The sequence below is a fragment of the Meriones unguiculatus genome, chromosome 11, assembly GCF_030254825.1.
Source record: "Meriones unguiculatus strain TT.TT164.6M chromosome 11, Bangor_MerUng_6.1, whole genome shotgun sequence".
Lineage (NCBI taxonomy): Eukaryota > Metazoa > Chordata > Mammalia > Rodentia > Muridae > Meriones > Meriones unguiculatus.
Genome location: NC_083359.1, coordinates 85703956 through 85719090, shown reverse-complemented (window position 1 = coordinate 85719090; position 15135 = coordinate 85703956).

The window sequence follows — 15135 nt, the reverse complement described above, 5'->3', positions numbered from 1 at the left end:
TCTCATACCTTCAGATCCCCATCCTTCTCAGCCCTCTACTCTGCTACTTCTTTTGCAGTAGGACACAGAGGAAGAATACCCTTTTTTTTATGTTCGGCTACTGAAATTTAGGGCTGGGTTAGTGGTAAGTTTTGAACTACTCTAACTGCACATTCAATTCTAAATGCCTCTTTGGAACCAGGTGACTTGCTGTCTTCATTTACTGAAGGAGATTACAGACCCTTATTTAGTTTACTCGACTTTTCCCCCCTCCAAAAAAAAAAAAAAAGTCACAACAATGATTGATTTAAAAGAACTTTAAAACAAAACAAAAACAAAATCCCCAGCTGAGTGTGGTGACGGAGGCTTGTAAGCCCAGGACTTGGAAGGCAGAAGCGGGAGAAAACACGTGTTTGAGTGAGGCCAGCCTGGCTGTAGAGAAAGTTACAGATCAGCACACAGGAAGGAGCTTAATTTGCCTTTTATAGCAAATTAACTTTGCTCTCAAACCAGGGCCAAGTCGGCTTACACCCTGAGAAAACAGTGTCAATCCTTGCAAGAGGTCTGAGCACGTGTGACCTAGTCTCCTCTTTTATTACTTATTATTTTATTAGTTACTATTAATTCCAGCCACCAGGGCTGCTGTACTGGAGAGCCAACACATCACCTTTCAAACTAAGAACATGAGGCTGCTTGCCCCATTCAATGCTCCTTTGCCTCAGAAACCTTTTATAGCTCAACCATGTTGTGTATGCAGAATAAGCAAACAACACTAATTTTAAAAATACTAATAAGGATAGTTATCGCCTAGATACTGGTTACAACTAAACGCATTTCACAAGGAAATAAATCAAGAGCTGGCCATTATTTTGAAATAAACAATATAACTCCACAAACAGAAGAACCTTTGGGTGGGAAGATGAGCTCAAGAATGCTAAGTGTACTTTAAGACTAAGGGAAACATGTGTCCTGGCCATCAGACGTCGAGATAACATTTGATTCATTTTTATACCCCAGAGTCTAAGCCCGGGTATGGTACTTAGAAAGTATATGATTTTTGCTAGATTAAATTGCATGTGCTTTGGAAACCTCTGGGGGAAATCCTTCAGAATCGTTCAGTGGTGGTTAATATACAGTGATGAGGGGAGAAAACAGAAGTCCCTAGAATTTTAAATCAACACACCGTGTTAAGGAAATATTAAGATGAGGGATTTTTTTTAATTGGGAGGATAAATGAAAACAAGCATTAAAATTCAGTAATGCTCTGTACGCTTATTTCCACTAAAATTGGGGTAAGATGAAATAAATTACATGGCATAGTAAGAAATGTTGTATCTTAGAGAAATGTTGCCTTAGAGTAATTGAAATCAGCTGACTCAAACACTCATTGAGTCTTCCATGCAACTGTATTCAGAATAGAAAGACAGGAAGAAGGGGAGATGTGAGGTAAGAGGAACAGATGAACCCGGGTCTACATTCTGCTGGGTTCTGTGATGCTTTGGTACAGAATTACTGGAAGAGCTAAGGATATGGTGATTAAAATAGGGGAGAAAGATTGACAAGGCCCTGCTGTAATGAGGAGATCCGCCTATTTCGAATGTCACCAAATGGCTATCTACTTCTCTTGGGTCAATCAGGAGAGTCAATCACATGGTGAATTTGGAACTTTGATTCAGAAGAAATGATAATAACAGCTATCATCAACTCACAGCATTTGGTGGTGAGCTCTATAATCAACGGTACCCAATTTTGTTCAGCCTCAAAGCCTACAGACTGACAAACAACTATAATTTATCTCAGTTGTCAGTGCCACTGTTTATTTATGAACAGAATGCTGCTGGATTACCATGTTTCAGTGATCTTATTAATAAAACAGTGAACAGAATTCTAAGCAATAGAACAACATCTCTGGTTTAAATAGAGAATTCAAGGAGATGGCGTCTGGGGAGCAGAAGACTCCACTCCAGGAGGCTGTTATCAAGTGGGGTCCCGGAACCTACTGGTGAGTTACCGGAAGGCGGGGCTCTATTGTTAATTTGTCTCTATATCCTTCATACACCTGACATATGGCAGATTTCAAACCTAGTATTATTGTGCATCACTGAAGCAAAACATCACATCTGTCAAGCTTTCACTGTACCCCACCAAAAAATAAGACACATCATCAAAATAGAAAGTACTGACCATAAGCCCACTGCAGTAGAATTGTCCATTTTTATTTGTATGGGATACTTTCCAAGACTCCTAATAGATGTCTGATACTACAGATGGTATGAGGTCTCATCTATACCATATTTTGTTTTACTGGTTAAGATCCAGTAATCTTTTTTATGCATATATGCTTGTGATACAGATTAATTTAGAAATTAGTTGTAATAATTAACAATAAAGTATAACAATGATAACAGTATAGTATAATAAAGTATTATTTTTCTCTCTCCACTAATAGCTCTCCTTGTCCGGGACATTTTTGCAACCATAGCACGAGACTTTCTTTCCTTACTAAGTTGAAAATGTCTATCCTTTTACTTTAGAGGTCTAAGCCGTGACTTCTTTTTCTCATGGCCAAATGGCCAACAACACTTGCCCTGTACTTTGTGGTCATTAAGTTAAGGCTATTCGACTGCTAATGCTGAAATGCTTAGACAATCAGGTAACCGAGCTTGCTGAGTGACTAGTGGGCTGCTACTGTATACAGCATGGATAGTGAAGACAGAGGAATGATTCACCTCTAGGAGAAAATGAAATAAGATGGCACCAGATCTCACCTTCCTACTCAGAATGGCAGGCAACTGTTTACTTATAGAATTCGGTTCGCTCAACATTTGTGGAACAAAATTTATCATGGTAACTTCAACTGTATAAAGTGAAATTGTGGATGAATTTGGAATGATCGACATTATGAAAATAGATCTTTAGGAAGGTTCATTCCCGAAAGGATATTTCAGTGCATAACACACAGAAGAATCTAGATACATTGCCCACTGATCCTTACTGACCTACATGAGATGGCTCTAACTTCAAACCCTAACCCCACTTAGGACTATATAAAATGCAGATGGCCATATATTTTAATATGTTTTAAATATTTTAAAATCATATATGTATGCATGCACATACTTGTCCAAAGAGCTCATTTAATCGCCTGAATGAGTTACAGATTGTGAGACACCTGACGTGTATGCTGGGAACCAAACTCCAGTCATCTCGGCAAGAGAAGCAAGCCAAGTCATGCCTCCAGCCCCGATTTTAATGTTTTTAAAGACAAGCAAGGTTTCCAAGCACTGCATCTCAAACATCATTCAATAGTAGAGAAGGGTAGAGGTGGAAGAAAATAAGCCAGTTTTATCATACCACTACATAAAGGACAGCTGGGAAGATACTGAGTTCCCAGGATGTTGGGGCCTCACTGAGGTACCACTGACACCCACTACATAAGGAAGTATGCAGAAAGTTCACTCCGGGCAAATCCACCTCTCTCTAAGAACAGACAAACCATGGGGCCCAGGTAAGCTGAGCTGGACCATCCAGAGCTATAATGGCTTTTCAGCACATTGGCATACGGATACCCGAAAGGAAGCCAGGACCACTCTTCAAGTCCGTCCCTATACCACATCTCATTGCAAATTGGACAAGTCGAGGCAGGAAAACCTTAAGCCAAGGAAAAGCGTTTAAATTTATAAAAGGTGAAGATAATTTTATTCTATTAAAAGTCCACTTATACAGTAACAGAAAAATGCCATTGTCTAGAAATGTACCCCAATTTTCACCATGGTCAGACTTCAGCCTTGATTATCTACAGAGAGTGGAAGAAGATCACACACTTTGAACTATATTGAATGACTAAATAAACGACCCACATGTTCTCTTCTCACAGACTTAACTACTGTTTAGTTTTTATGCGCTTTGATAGAAGTTCATATCTCAAATTTCATAGTTACTATGTCAGTCAACTTTTCTTTATTGCAAAAAGGAAGAGAGGGAGGGAAGGAAGGAAGGAAGGAAGGAAGGAAGGAAGGAAGGAAGGAAGGAAGGAAGGAAGGAAACTAAACAGAGGAAGATTTATTTGGGTTCGTGGTTTCATGAGTTTTCAACCGTTATCAGTTGCCCATTGCTTTATTGCCTGTGGTGGTTCTGCACGCTACGGTATGGAGTGTGTGATGGTGCAAAGCTGCTCACTGTATGATGGCCAGGAAGTAAAAGGAAAAAAAGCAAGAAAGACCAAGATGTTAACACTTCTTCAAAGGCATAAACCCAATGGCCTACTACAACATCCCACTAGACCCCATCTCTTCAAGTTTCTACCTCTTTCTTTTTAAACCTCTTACTAGCACCATGGGTGGCCAAGCTTTTAATGCCTTTGGGGAACAAAGCGAGTACAAACGATAGCAAGTTGACTAGGGGAGTCCAAGGCCTGAGAAGTGTGACTTGCTCAGCTACCCAGTTGAATCTGGCTCTACTTCCTTGATGGAGGAAATGACAAATATCGCTTTGTTTGCTTGATCCGAAGCACGTTTGCTCTAGGATTGGTAGAAGGAAGAATACCCAGTGACCCGCCTCCCTGTTCTTCTTCCTGGATGTGGTGGGACCCCTGGAGCAGGATGAGACATTAGTCCTTGATTAGATTACCTCAGTTGGCCAATGAACTTACTGATGTCACCATGATCGTATCTAACCCGAGACCAGTGTCTCTCAACCTTCCTAATGCTGTGACTCTTTAATGCAGTTCCTCATGCTGTGATGACCCCATCCATAAAGTTACTTTTGCTGCTACCTTATAACTGTAATTTTGCTACTGCTATGAATCATAATGTAAATATCTGTGTTTTCCTGTGGTTTCAGGCGACCTCTGTGAAAGGATTGTTCAATACCAAAGGGGTTGTGACCCCACAGGTTGAAAAATGCTGCCCTAGACAGTCAGGTAAGCCCTTAATGCGGAGCTTTCTCTGCATTGATTTGTAGCAAGAAAGCTGATGACTGTGTCGTGAACCTTCCGCTTTGCAGAAGGACTGTCTCCAGGAGCAGTTAACAAGGAAACAGGGCCTGAGTCTCAAGAACACAAACAAAAAGTTCTGTCAGCAGCCTGTGATTTGCCTCAGCCAACACCTTGGTCAACCTTGGCCTGGACCCAACTAAGGGAAGTCAAAGTTCCTCACCCATGAAGCTTTGGGGGTTATGAATTTATTTCTCTTTCGTTGGTATTGATGCAAAAGCACAATTCTTGCTTCAAAGGGGATAAGAGATAAATTGTTTTAGACCAAACTGTGAATGAGCATGGATTCGAACAAAGATTTACATATTCCTAATTCCGTGTTCCAGGGTGTCAACTGCATAAAGGAAGTTTTCTAGTAACAGAACAAAGGGAGTCATAAGTCAAGGCACCTTTCAAATATACTGGTGGAGACAGTAAGTGGGTGAATTAAAGGAAGCAGAGAAACTCCCTCTGTAGGCTTCAGATGTTGTCTGATGGTTTTCTTAGATTTTTGGTTGTTGGAAACTAGAGTTTCATTACCTTCATACAACTGAGGCTGTTAGGTCCAGCACAGGTGTAACCAAAGAATGACTATTTAGGGAGCTAATGACAACCCTCTGCCCACGGCTATAAGCATGTGGAGTTAGAACTTCCATGAAAAAAGAGTTTTAATTATGTGTGTCTTCAAGGCATCAAAGAATTTAGAACTCTTTTAGTACCATGAAACACTGATTTTCTTCACTCTAGCAACTCAGAAATAGATGAGCAGATTTTCTTTAGAACTTACAAAAAAAAAAGTTTTCTTTAGGGCTGAAATCAAGACTGAGAAATGCTAATCTAGAAGAGGGAAGGAAGCTTAAGTCATGTAAATAGCTTAAAATAGGCTACATAGACTGACCTTCTGTGTTCTCTGGAGAGAACTGCTCATCTTTTAGAACATAAGGAACGTTTGCTTACAGTTGCATGCAAGGTACTGAAAGAAGGCCTGTGTTTGTTCATGCCTACCCTCCTCCCACAGGGTCAGAGTCTGAGCTGCACAGAAGCTATCGACCTTGATAGATGCAGTGTCAGCCTGAGCTCACATCCCAGCCTGATCACGACAGGCTGCACAGTTCTTTACAGCTTTAAACAGAATGTGGGTACCACAAAATAACAAGAGAATAGTTTCCTCTCTTCATGTCCTTCATGCTCTGTGTGTGTGTGTGTGTGTGTGTGTGTGTGTGTGTGTGTGTTCACTTATGTATGGGCACACTTGTGTGGGAGTCCATGTGCACACAGGCACGTGGAAGCTAGAGGTTAATGTAAGGTGTCTTTATCTCCAGCCTTGCACTTCACTTTCTGAGGCAGGCTCTCTCACTCAAACCCAGAGCTCACCAATACGCTAGGCCACCACAATCACGGCCTTTCCTCCTCAAGGGCTGGCAGTACAGGCAGCCGCCACACCTTCCAGGCTTCCGTGTGGGCTCTGGGGATCCAAACTCTGACCAGTCCCTCAGGCTAGTCGAACAGGGTCCACCTGAAAGAGGGAGTGGAAATTGGGGGACAAAGACGCGAAGGATGGAGACAAGACAGATTCCTGATCAAGGCTCACTTTACTGAATGTGCAAACAAAGCTTATAAAGCGAAGGGTACAAGCAAATTTTTTTCACAGTAGCAACACATCTGTGCCACCTGGCAAGGCATGCAGGAATTCATTCAAGGTCACACAAAGTTTGCTGTCTGGTTCCCAAGGTTGCAGGGAGCTTGCTATCTACTTCTCAGGCTCAGAGCACCCCGCCTGCAGAGACAGCCAAGGACAATCTCTGAGACATGGAACTATGGATAAGACCTGCATCTGCCAAGGCCAGGAGGCAGAATTCCAATTACCAGACTCCTTCAGAACTCCACTCCTCACACTCATGCAGCAAGTGCTGTACCCACCAAACCATTGCTCCAGGCCTTGGTCATGTAATGGGCAGGTTCTTTTCATTTCTGCGATTCTCCTGCAAGATCACTTCAATCCCAGAACTTGGGAGGCACAGGCAGACAGATATCTGTGAGTTCGAGGCCATTCTGGTCTAGAGTTCCAGGACAGCCAGGACTCTAAATACAGAGAAACCCTGTCTCAAAAAAACAAAAAAGAAAGAAAGAAAAAAAAAGATTAATCTCTTTCTCTCTTCAGTTTCTCAGTTCTGTTACATGAGACTGAATACAAGAAAATAGGACCTGAGACCTTTGGTGGCATGAGCTTGTGTTTGTAGATTGTTCACACATTGGTTGTCAACAAGGGAGCAGTGAACTTGGGCTGGGATAAGGACTGACCTATAACCCTCAATGCCTGCTCTCCCAACAACCCCCTTCCTCCAGCAAGGCCCCTCCTCCCAATGTTCCCAGGATTTCCCCAAGGCCTCACCAGCATTTGCAAACACTGTGGGAATCATTTCACATTCATACCATAATGACCTTAGACCCAGTGACCTTCTTGGGAACAAGAGTCTCTTTGGCAGCCCAGCACGGTGAACAGGCAGACATCCTTAGGAGCTGCTTTGGTGAGAAGGATAACACCATTTCAGTTAAGGAGCATCATCCTGCCTAAGCAGGCCACTCTCGGTGACTAGTGATGGAGATCATTCCCTGTCATCCTTCTTCCTCCTTCGCTCAGAAAAGCAATGTATAGTATTTTAAAAGTTACATTGAGAACATGGGAAAATAATTCACTTTTCATTTTTTTTTACTCTCTGAGCCAGTAGCCCTACTTCACTGAGAAGCTACACACACACACACACACACACACACACACACACACAAAAGAAAAGCAAATAGCACCTGATCAGTTCTGTCCCTGATGGTAGTCCTGGAAGACCAGGGGAGTCTCCAGTCACCTGTTCAAACCCAGGTTCCCCATGGTCACACCTGAGAAGGAAAATGACTTTATGGTATCTCACTGTTATACTTGGTTTCAGTTATTGACTTTTCCTGGTTAGAATAGAGCAAAGAAATCTAAAGTAAGCTGAAGGAGAGAAATAACAAATGACCAAAACCAACAAAATAGGAAATAACTAAACAGATTTTGAGATGGTGAGCAGAGTAAGATTGTCAAACCAGTGGTCAACCCGATAAGGCAACAGAGGAAAATGGAGTTGACCAAGAAAGCAGGGAGAGGGGCATGTTAGTCCTCCCGCAGGCACTAATAGGACAATAACAAGGTAGCCTTAACCCAGTAGATTCAACAGCCTGGATAAAACTGAAAAGAAATTAAGAAGTTGGAAAAAATGCAAACTACCTGTCACATGAAAACCAAAGGATGAATTGAATAGCTTTTTTATCTGTGAAAGAAATTGAATTTAAAATTAAAATCCTCCCTCGAACAAAACTTCAACCTGTATAATTTCATGGCTGAATTGCACCAAAATTCGCTGAGAAATGATGTCAGTCCTAGAGAAGCCATCACAGAAAATACCAGAAGGAAGGTGTTGCAATGCACTTGAGCAGGCGAATACAGCCGTACACCCAAGGAAGAAAAATACACGGCGAAAAGAAAGCTACGTTGTCAATAGTTTTCATATATTCTTAATGACCACCTAGCAAACCAAAATTCTCAACATGTAAAATATACATTGACAAACAATTTAGACTGAGAATGTAAAGTTGCCCTAACTCTCAAAAATTAGTCAAAACAGTTTATTATGTTAATTGGCAAGAAAAAAAAAGTGAAAAGCCAGACCAATTAGTTTCAATAGTTGAAAAATAAGAAATTGAGGAAATTCAATACCCAAACATGATAAAAATTCTCAGAAGTACAGAAATAGAGGCGAATTTCCTCAGTATGATTTAAAAGCATTCAAAAACAAACTAAAACCTGGAGAGCAACAGAACCAAAAAATCTGGGCACAGGGGTCTTTTCTGAGACTGATACTCCAACCAAGGACCATGCATGGAGATAACCTAGAACCCCTAAACAGATGTAGCCCAAGGCAGTTCAGTGTCCAAGTGGGTTCCATAGTAATGGGAACAGGGACTGCCTCTGACATGAACTGATTGGCCTGCTCTTTGATCACTTCCCCCTGATGGGGGAGCAGCCTTACCAGGCCACAGAAGATGACAATGCAGCCACTCCTGATGAGATCTGATAGGATCAGAAGGAAGGAGAAGAGGACCTCCTCTATCAGTGGACTTGGGGAGGGGCATGCGTAAAGAAGGGGGAGGGAGGGTGGGATCGGCAGGGGAGGAGGGAGGGGCTTATGGGGGATACAAAGTGAATAAAGTGTAATTAATAATAAAATAAAAATAAAAATATAATATAATATAATATAATTAACATAATAAATATTAAAGTTTATAGCTAAAACAATGAAACTTCTAGAAGAAGGCAGAGCAGAAATCTTGGCAATTGGGGTTAGACAAATATTTTTAAACTGATACAAACAATGTAAACTATAAAAAAAAATAAATTAGCAAGGTGAACTCAAAATCTTAAGTTTTACTCTTCAAGGTAACACAGCTGAAGGGGAAAAGAAAAGTCACAGATTGAGAAAATATTTGAAAATATATATCCCATAAATAGCTTTATGTATTCATGATCTACAAATAGAATTTAAGAATAAAAAGACAGACCTACAAATATGAGTGAGGTAAGGGAGGAATCTGAGTAGACTTCTCCTCGGTGATAACAATTCTATTGCAAATAAGTGCACAGAAAGATGCCCAGCATGGCTAGTCACTAGGGAAACAGTGACTCCCCACTGAGGTACCACTCAGTGGTTCCAGCATTAACAAGGCCACCCGTCAGGACGCAGAAGAACTGTAATGCACAAACACTGAAAAACAGTACATTTGCTTTGAAATCGATTTGGAAATGCATTACAAAGTTAACGAGTAGCCCAAGAGCTCCATTTTGTTATGTTTTATGTTTAAGTGTTTATTACTTTTATTTCGTGTATGAGTGTTTCATTTGTATGTGCACCACATACATTCCTAAGACTGGGAGGTCGGAAGAAAGGATCAAATTTCCCTTGCGCCAGACATGTTGGAAACTGAACCAGAGTCCTCTGCAAGACCAGTAAGGACTCTACGGGGCCATCCCTCCAGTCCCTAATAACTCTGTTTTACCCATCTACCCAAGGGACAAGTGTGGCTGCCCAGACCTGCACCCTAGTGATGAGGGCAGTTTCATTTATGACAGTAAGAATCTGAAATGTTCAGTCACCAGTGACTGCAGGATCAAACTGTCCCGCGTCTGTATCCTAGAATGCCACTGCCAACACAGAGGGGCACGCTTTCGACACACCCACTGTCACGGGTGGCACTTAGAGACGGCTCACTGGCACAAATACCGCCAACAGTAAAGATCCTGCTTACGGGAAATGTTAGAAAAGCCCAAACTACATACAGATTGGTAGGAAGGAGGTTCTGAGGTTTTGGAAGGGGGGGGTTGTTTGTTTTTGTTGTTTGTTTGTTGATTTTTAACAAGGATCAGGAAATTGAAAAAAGGGGAATATAAATGGGCTGAAAGAAACAGTTTTTCTCTTAATTTAGGATATAGTCACATAAATATAAACTGTTGTCAAAATCCGTCAGTCCATATGCCCAAGCTGGCAAATCTCATTGTCTATAAATTGTTCTTTAATGAAACTTCGGTGAATAATGTATAGTGATTGATTACAGATGAATTTGCCATATTTCCTTGCCTTGGGTGTTCTATTCCTATACGTACACTTTAACTCCTACTTTCTAAGGTAATCACAAATAATAAATATTTATCACCATGCTGAAAACTTTACAATCCTTCAATTCCTGTATGAATTCCTACAGACCATGTAGATGGATGTCACCCTGAATAACCATCTCCTTACTTTAGAAATTTCTACTGCTTTCAATATTTCCCTAAATTCGTTAATGTTCAGATATACTTTGTAAACACATTCTCACATATTTTTGAAGATTTCTCTTTTAATAGTTCTTAGTCAACGATAACACTATCACATCAAAATGGAAGCAGACCTTAAGGACCTTTAAACATGCCGGTAAATGCTTTTCCAGTAAGGTGGTACTGACTCTACTACCACAGGTAGGGTGTGGAAAGAATGCCATCATTTCGTGAAGTGTTTGCAGACATCCTTATACAGGTCTTTAAACTTCAGCCGCCCCCCATCCCCCATGAGTTGTAGCTTTCTCTATACTCCTGTGCTTAAAGACACAGTCCACAGCGTTTACAGTACTATGCCTCTTAGCGGAGGAGTTCATTGTCCATTAGCAGGGACCGGGGCATTTGCAGGACCCTTGGTTTGTGTGAAAGTCTACTCACGTGAGGGCAATCTTCTCCATTGCTTACTGCTGTCTACCTAACTATGCCTTACTGTGCTTTTTATTTAATTTCTGATATTTATAACATCTCTAGGGCTTATCACTTTTGCCCAGCACCAGATAACACACCTAGGCAGCACGGCACTTCTTTTCCTGTGGTGTGTGTTGCATACAGCACCCCTCTGTAATTCATCCACCTAATAGAACTTTGGTTTCTCGTTTGTTGGTGTTTGCCTCTTTGTCCTACCTTTTAACTCGTTACTCTCATCTTCCCAAACTAGCACCTAGCAACTAGGAAAAGCTATGGTCTCAAATAATTAAATGAACATCATTCAGAAGACATTTGAGATTTCTCCTCATTGGGCCTCGGCTGGTCACCTTTCAGCCTATCGTCTCTGTCACTTCCCTACTAGACTCAATGTTCTCTTCCTCCTAGCTGCTTAATACTGTCCAAGTCCTGAGTACTGACCACAGCTGCGTGGGGTCCACCAGGTAGGTCTGAGTTGTCTTAGGGTAGGACAACCACTGGCTCCTGGTACCCTCTGAAACTCACTTTGGGCATCCTCTCTGCCTGCCCTATTGCTCCCAGGACAGCCTGTTGCTATTCTTGTACTCTTCGGTGGCATCATCTGCTTTCCCGTTTGTGCACTGTCTACTGACCACAGTCTTCCCAACTAGAGATAAGTACCCTAGGAGGTCAGAGACCAATTCTCCTCTGTGCACTAGCGGCAATTTACATGGCCCCTAAACTTGTTTCAGTCTTCCTTCTTAAACCATACTTTTCAGGTGGTAGCAATATAATCTTTTCAAATAATTAATAATGGCTTTTCCTATAATTACAGATTTTTGTAATCTATAAGATGTTTGTGTTCTTCTTCCGTTCAGGGCTACAGAGGATGTGGTTTGTTTTTGGTTGATGGAGTTTCTTTTGGTTGTTACTATTGTCTGTAGCAGATAAAGACTTGTGGGCTTTTAGCACCCCTTAAATGAACAGGCCAAGTTCAGTCACTTTATTTTTGGTGCTCAAATTGTTCCACCTTGTACTAGTGAATGATCCTTCAGACTTGCCCTAGAAGAACCTTTTCATCTAAGCCTATTATTCTTATTTATTTATTTATCTATCTATTCATTTATTTTTTGGTAAATTCTTTGCTCACAGGCACCACAAGGTTTCTCAGGCTCATCTTGCCTGTTTTCCAACCAAGACTTGGAACCAGTCCTCTTTCTAAGAAACCCTGGTCCTTTGTAGATTTTGGAATCTGTTTTTTATTCTTTAATTTCTTTTCTTTTTTATATTCTTTTTAAAATGTTTATTTTATTTTTATTAATTATAGTTTATTCACTTTGTATCCCAGCTGTAGCCCTCCTCCCCCATCCCCTCCCAATCCCTCCCTCCCTCTTCTTCTCCTCTGTCCCTCCCCTAGTACAATGATAGGGGAGGTCCTCCTCCCCTTCCATCTGACTCTAGTTTATCAGGTCTCATCAGGACTGGCTTCACTGTCTTCCTCTGTGGACTGGTAAGGCTGCTCCCCCATCAGGAGGAGGTGATCAAAGAGCTAGCCACTGAGTTCGTGTCAGAGACAGTCCCTGTTCCTATTACTGGGGAACCGTCTTCGATGCTGAGCTGCCATGGGCTACATCTGTTTAGGGGTTCTAGGTTATCTCCATGCATGTTTGGAGTATCAGTCTCACAAAAGACCCCTATGCCCAGAATTTTTGGTTCTCTTACTCTCCTTGTGGAGTTCCTGTCCCCTCCAGGTCTTCCTATCTCCCCCTTCTTTCATAACATTCCCTACACTCTGCCCAAAGTTTGGCTATGAGTCTCAGCATAGTTTTGATACCCTGCTGCATAGAGTCTTTTAGAGGCCCTCTGTGGAAGGTTCCTGTCCTGTTTCCTGTTTTCTCCCTCTTCCAATGTCCGTCCCGTTTGCCTTTCTGAATGAAGATTGAGCATCTTACCCAGGATCCTCCTTCTTGATTAGCTTCCTTAGGTGTACAGATTTTATTATGATTATCTTATATGAAAACAGGGGTTTTTTTTTCCTCACAATATACCCTGATTATAGTGTCTCCTCCTCCATTCCTCCCAGTTCCTCAAGATCCACTCCCTTTCTGCCTCTCATTAGAAAAGAACAGGCTTCTAAGATATAACAATCAAACATGACAAAACAAAACATAATAAAATGAATCAACAACTTTTATACTGAATTAGGAAACAACCACCCAACAGGAAGATAAGGGTCCCAAGAGCGGGCAAAAGAGTCAAAAATCCACTCATCCTCATAGTCAGGAGTCCCAATAAAGTATTAATTGAATAGCTATAATATATACACAGAGTTGTGGTAAATTCATAAAGATGAAATGAATAAATCCCTTAATGAAAACACAATCAAAGAGTGGAAGGAAACAATTAAAAGAGTTCAAGAGATAAGAGTGAAAACAGAATCAATAAACAAAACTCAAAATGAGGGAAATCTGGAAAACAAAAAATTAGTTACTCAAACAGGAAACTCAGAGGCAAGCCTCACCAACAGAATACAAAATGTGGAAGAGAGAATCTCAGACATTGAAGGCAAGATACAAGATACGGATACTGCAAAGAAAATGTTAAATCTCTTTTTAAAAAAATCCTGGCATAATGAAAAGACCAAATCTAAGAATAATGAAAATAGAGGAAGGAGAAGAAATCCAGGTCAAAGGTACAGAAAATATATTCAATGAAATTATAGAAGAAGCTAAAGAAGAGGATGCCTATCAAGATACGAGAAGTATACAAGCAACAATAAACTGGACCAGAAAAGAAAGTCCTCTTGACACATAATAATACAAAAATAAAACAAACAAACAAACAAAAAACCTAAACATACAGAACAAAGAAAGAACATTAAAAGCTTCAAGGGAAAAAAGACCAAATGATATATAAAGGCAGACTTATTAAAATAGCACCTGACTTTTCAATGAAGACTCTAAAAGTCAGAGCAGATAGACTACAAACTCTTAAGACACTACATATGTCAGCCCAGAATACCCAGCAAAACTTTCAATCACAGTAGGTAGAGAAAACAAGTTATTGCATGATAAAATGAAATTTAAGCAATATCTATCTACAAATTCAGCTCTTCAGAAGGAGCGAGAAGGAAAACTCCAACCTAAAGAAGTTAACTAATCCCAATAAAACACTGGAAATAAATAATTGCAGGACAAGAAAACAGAAAAAATACACACACCACCACCACCACCTCCACCATCACCACCACAACAACAAAATAATAGGAATCAACAAACACTGCTCATTTATATCTCTCAAAATTACTTGTCTTAATTCCCCAATAGGAAGACTAACAGAATGAATACAAACCAGGATTCACCTACCTGCTGCATGTAAGAAACACACCTTAACATCAAGGACAGATACCACTTCAGGAAAGGGTAAAAATATAAAAAATAAAAATAAAAATAAATAAATAAATAGATAAATAGATAAATAAAAGATAGCCTAAGCAAAAGACCTAAGAAGCAAGCTGGTATAGCCATTTTAATATCTAGAAAAAAGCAGATTTCAAACCAAAGCTAACTGACATTATACACCAAATGGACCTAAACAAAGATTAGGTCCAAAATATTTCACCAAAATACCAATGAATTTACCTTCTTCTCGGCACCTCACGGAATTTTCTCCAAAACTGACCACATACTTGAGCTGTACAAAGCAAGTCTCAACAGACACAAGAAAATTGAAAGAACTCCTACATCCTATCTGGCTGCCACCAATCAAAGCTGGATATCAACAACAGAAACAGGAGAAAGCTTACAAACTCATAGAAACAAAACAACTCACTACTGAATGAAAAAAAAATGGACCAGGACAGAAATTAAGAAAAAAATTAGAGACTTTCTAGAAT